The sequence below is a fragment of the Aythya fuligula genome, chromosome 15 (genome assembly GCF_009819795.1).
Source record: "Aythya fuligula isolate bAytFul2 chromosome 15, bAytFul2.pri, whole genome shotgun sequence".
Taxonomy (NCBI): Eukaryota; Metazoa; Chordata; class Aves; order Anseriformes; family Anatidae; genus Aythya; species Aythya fuligula.
The window spans coordinates 7,473,617-7,479,616 of record NC_045573.1 but is presented as its reverse complement, the minus strand read 5'-3'; positions in this window follow the sequence as shown (position 1 = coordinate 7,479,616).

Sequence of the window (6,000 nt, the reverse complement as noted above, 5' to 3'; positions counted from 1 at the left end):
CGTCCCAGCATCACGTAGTGCAGGTAATCCTCTCTCCATAAATGGATGCATTACATTTATTCTGGTTATTTTATGTGTGGCACATACTAGGTAGCTGCATTTAACTCATTAAGCACTTGAAAAGCTTTTCTGTTACCTTTCAATTCCAAATTAATAAAAACTCAGTGTGAATTTATAAGTAGAGACAGATACATAGTGCAGGGCAGTGATGTTTCTCTTACAAGTATGAAGCTTGGGAATCTGAAAAAAAAAAAAAAGCTAAGTTAAGTAATTGCCTACTTAACCATCTAAAAAAGGTGTAAAAAATATAATTGCACATCTTGCACTCCTAAGTTTTTAATTTTCCACTTTGTCATTACTTCGGTTGCTCTTTTAGTTTCTATGTACTTTCAGTGCTAGTTATGTCATTCTAGATAGTCTAATCAGCCTCGTGAGTTGATTCCTGAAAACCCAACTTGGTGCTGAGTGAGCCCAGTGCAGAATAAAGATGATGTAAGACTGCAGTAATTTAATATTTAATCAGTCTGTACCCAAAAAGTGAGCAGTGTAAGCAAGAGAGAGAGGAATGCAATTTTCTCCAGGGCTGGCAGGGTCAGTTTTAGGTCCGTCTTGCATCCCAGGTGGGATGCTGTGTCTGTAACACACCTGGTACCTAGACTGAGGGAGACAGCTGCCTTCTGTAAGGAAGGGGAGGCACAAAATGGTGGGGTATGCCTCCTGTGAGGGAGGGGAGGCACAAAATGGCAGGGTGCACCTCCTGTGAGGGAGGGAAGACACAAAATGGCGGGGTGCACCTCCTGTGAGGGAGGGGAGACAAAATGGTGGCATATGTGTCTTGTGAGGGAGGGGAGGCACCAAATGGCGGGGTGCACCTCATTTGAGGAAGGGGAGGCACAAAATGGCGGGGTGCACCTCATTTGAGGAAGGGGAGGCACAAAATGGCGGGGTGCACCTCCTGTGAGGGAGGGGAGACACAAAATGGTGGCATATGTGTCTTGTGAGGGAGGGGAGGCACCAAATGGCGGGGTGCACCTCATTTGAGGAAGGGGAGGCACAAAATGGCGGGGTGCACCTCATTTGAGGAAGGGGAGGCACAAAATGGCGGGGTGCACCTCCTGTGAGGGAGGGGAGACACAAAATGGCGGTCCTGGGCTGGCTGTGAGGTATGATGTGCCAGGCAAGCTGCTGGAATGAGGCCTGTAAGCCTGGCTTAAGGCAGTGTGAGCATGTGAATTCACGTGAAAGTAGTATGTGTGTGCAGGTTTATTTTCCATGGGTGCGGAGCTCAACACTGCCTTGGGTGTGACCTCTCGTGCCTGTGCTCATGGTGTTTAACCCAAACCTCTTAAGAGCCAAGAAGCTCATGGTGTTGCGTGAACTGCAGTGGTTGGAGGGACACCATACTGTGCTTCTAGTCACTGTCAGCCAGGTCTTTAACAGCTGTAGGAAGTGTTTCCAAAGCTGCCAAGAGATTCTGATCTGTAACTTAACTTCATTTTTTTCAGAGAGACTGTAGGTTAAAGTGACTTCTGCCCCTGGCCAGCACAAAAAGCAGGAAAAGGAAGGTGCTGGTGCCATGAGGCCTACAGGGTTGCCCTGAGTTCATGTTGAGTAAGTATCAGGCCATCTGCCTCAGGATTAGGCATCTAAAAATGGTAATTCTAGCTTCCTACCCTACAGCTGTGAGCTAAATTGCAGTGCTTTGCTCAGATGTTGGAGTTATGGCCTGTCAGTTTAAAGGTTGTTGCACAGGTGAGACAATTTCTGGGAACATGCAGTCAGTGCTGAATATATCAGTTAAAAAAAGCAAAGGTTCCCCCCTGTTCATGGTGGTGGTGATTAGGATGGCAGGCCAGAAAAGTTAAATTTCTTTGTATCGCTCACTTTAAGCAAAACATGGAAAACCTTGAAATTGGTGGTGTAAATAACAGGTTTATTTATTTATTACCAAAGAAACTATAAAACCATAGTGACTGGATTTTGGTTTGGGTTGGGATAATCTTTTAGATGTGTGTTTGTTCAGGATTTAACTAAGATCCTGGTCTATGACTAGGATGCCTGTTTACTGGTGTAATACAAATACTGTTGCAAGGGATGAACTGTGGAGGCATATGGTTGGACAGTGGATACTTACTGTGACTGGTGATTGATAAGGAAGGAATTTCCGTGCCAAACTCCCTTTAGAAAGGGCATTAACATATGTGTAGTGATTGCTAAAATACAGTTCTGCTCAATGGAATCTCACATGTAATTTTATATCGTTCTTGGTGGAAGTATTTATGAGAATCTACAAAGAGGAAGTGATAATAGATTCAATTAATTTAAATTATTACATCTCTGATATACAAATTAACAGGGTGGGAAGAAACTTCAATTGTGGTTCCAATTTCATCCCATCTTCTTAATTGTATGTGCAGTAACACCACACCTTGGCATTTGCAAAGTGGCATCAGATCTCCCTGAGTTTGAAATGTGATTCCTAGCCCATGATTACGTAAAATTAAACTGCTGCATAAGTACTTTTGGAAATTTGACAGGACAACCCCAGCATCAAGAGACAAATAATTAAGAACTTTATTAGTGCTTTCCAATTTATATTAAAAAACAAAAACAAAAAACAACACACCAACAACAAACAAGTTGGAATAAGGAATAGTAATATCTTCAGCATCGTACAGTCATACTTTTTGGTTTGCTGAGCCTGTTTCTAGGTACTATTTTGAGCATTTCCATCAGCTGCATAGTAACAGACTTAACAAAAAGGTATGCTATCAATCACTCCGGGTGTTGGAGCTGACAGCTGTAAGTAAATACAGCTGACAGCTCAAATAGCTGTTCCATTGACAGTATGTGGTCAAAATGTGTTAACAAATGTGTGGACTCAGCAGTTTGGGATTAGTTTCACAAATAAATTACAAAATAGTGCTGTGATCCAGCAAAAAGCACAATGGCTGTGTATCCCTACTCTGCACGCTTTGTTAATTCTGTACCAAGCCTTTGTAGCTCTGTGTGAAAATGTAACACTCCAGCGAGACGCAAGGGTCCTGCCCCTGCTCTGAAGAGCGTTGTTCATCTCCCCCAGATTTGCTCTTACTGTGGTGTCAAGGAATGCGAGAAGCTATTTGAGTGTCACGGTGAGTAGAGATGGTTTAATAACAGTTGTGTACGCTTTGCAGAATCCAAGATTCCATAGTGGAAGGTAGTAAATTTATACTAGTTTTGGTTATGGTTAAGCATGCAGAGTCACTGAATAGCATAAATAAAAAAATAAAATAAAAATCCTACTTTCATGAAAAACTGGAGATATTTAAATGTTTTGATTTGTTTAATGTACTAGGAAAGCCTAGGCATTGTCAGTAGACTGAATCTGTAGTACCCATGAAAGAAGAGCTGGGAAGAGTGGATGAGGAAGGGGCTAGGCAGGTAAAAGGATTTCAGCACTGAAGACGATTAACAGTAATATGTTAGCTGTTTCCCTGCTGATCACAGCAAGGCTTAAAAGAGAGAGAATTACATGAGGAATTATGTCATAGGTTGATGCATTTAAAGCATGGTATTGTGTTTTTTTTTTCCATGCTGAGATGTTGAATAGGCCACTGTTTATTCTTTTACATTTTATATTTAATTTTAACTGTTCACAGACAGGATATTTTTAGCGTATTGTGGTGTAAATAATGTAAACATGCAAAGGAACTAAAGAGACTTGTATTCTTGCTGGAATCATAGGTATTCTGGTATTTCCAAGTATGTTCTAAAAATGTATTTTTATAGTTGTACTTAGTAAAAAGTTTTAGAATATAATTTACAAGTGGCAGTTCTGGTAACTAGCTGCAAATTTTATTGCAGTCTGTAAACATGATTGTTAGTTGTAGCTGATTTCTGAATGCTGTCTCTGGGCAAATCTTTGTACTGAGTATGCTTGATAAAGGCAGCCCTTATTTCCATTTCATTTATTACAACAATTGTAGAAATTAGCTGCTCATGTTCTTCGGTGTGTACCAATAGTGTGATAAATAATGCAACTTACTGTGTCCTTACAATATGGTAAGATATTTTTCCTTCTTTGTCAGTCAGTAGGCCCCTGTGCGGGAGCTTTCTAAGTTACAACTCCCTCCCTGCTTGAAAGCAATCAGAATTCAATGTACCATGTCTGTAGAATGAGGCTTAGCCATGACACTTTGTTTTAGGCCATGGAGCAGAATGGTATCTCTGTCAGTGAGAAAATCCAATTTGAGATATCACTTTCATGTGTTTTACAGACAAGGCCAACAGCATTTGAAAGTATGATTTAGCACCTGAGGGATCCCAGGGAAGTGATAAGTTGATTTTACTTTAAAAGTTTCTTGTATTTCAGAAATCCCACGTCAGAGAATTTCCCTTTAATTAAAATGCAAATTCCCACAGAAACCAGTAATCTGCTGCAGTAGCTGCTGTACTTTGGTACTTTTTTTTTTCAAGGTACTTTTTATGTGTGTGTGATGGAAATGTGTGGAAGGATTCCTTTAACTGCGGTACTTGGGGTGCTAGATATATTTCAAAATAGCTCAGAGTAAGTGACTTGCATCTTTCTTGTTTGGTACTGACTTGTATTGAATAATAAGCTATATACAAAGAACTGAGGCATGTTTCAAGCTAGTAATGATGCACAAGTTTCTAATAAAGACTTTACATATAAATTGGGTAAAAGAAGATACATATCAGGCTAGTGGCTAAAAGATGCTTCCCTAGTCTTTTTGTTGGCATCTTGATTGGTCTTAAGTTTTGTAGCTCAGATGTTTTACAGGAACTTCTAATGCAGACGACTGTAATATATTCCGTTTTCTGGAAAATGAAGAAAGTTCTAATTTCACTGAAAAACTTGTTTTGGGTCAGGGCAGTGCATAAATCTTCTGTCCACCTCCTGTCCAGCGACTGGCTCCAGCAGCGTGTTGCATCTTAGTGGAGAATAACAGAATTTGTACTTTGCCTCTGGGTTTCTTTGTGTAGGAACATGGTGAGGAGGCTGAGATGTTGAGAGGAGATACAGAGTGCAATGGCTTTTTTGTTTTTACATGCATTTTCCTGCTTAATGTAATATGGTTAGTCAAGGTCAGGAAAGTTAATTGTCAGTGAAATGGAGAATGCTTTGTAACTTACATGTGATCTAGTCCAAGACCCTTCTGTCATCAGGCTGGTTTTGTTGCCAAGAAGAAATTTTATTTCTTGTGAATATCCTGTGATCTTATGCTATGAGAATCTCTCCATGGGTCTGATCCTTACCTCACGTAAATCTGAGTAGCTTTGTTTAAGTCCTTGATGCTCCAGGGAATTTTGGCAGGTGAGAACATTTCTTCATGTTGAGAAAGATTATTTAAATTCAGTGTTATTTTTTTTTATCAGTTTGTTGTTATTATTTTGCACAATAAAAGGAAAAATCTCACAATCATTTTAAATTCTCACATATCCTGAGTATCCCAGTGTATGAATAACTAAACTAAGGTGATTTAAAACATTTTGAAATGGGACAAAAATTCTATTTTTAACCATCAGCTGTTAAGAGGTGTAGGGTAATGTACACATGTTTAAAGCAGTAAATTTTTCTGGCTGGTTCTTCAGTGCTTGGCTCCCAGAAGATTCATTGGCTGTAGAGAAGGCATTAGAGGTGAGTACTCAAGGATGAATCATGATTGCGTTTGTGCTGCTGTCTAGTGAGAAAAATTTAGTGTATTTAAATGTTTTTGCTTCAGTGATGAACGTGTTTGAGGCTAAGAGGAATTTCTCAATTACTATTATGTTAGGCGACATAGCCCAGAAATACCAGCTGGAATACGTTGGAGCTTTCTCAACATGCATTTCTACAAGTCTTTCCTCCACACTTTTAGTCCTCCCTTTGAGAAAGCTTAAAAAAAAAAAAAATACCACAAAGAAGGACATCTTTTGCTTCCCCTCTATTTTTTAAAGCCTTACAGTTTATATGAAGCCTCAAGTCCACAGAGGCTTTTTTCCTTTTTTTAAATTCTT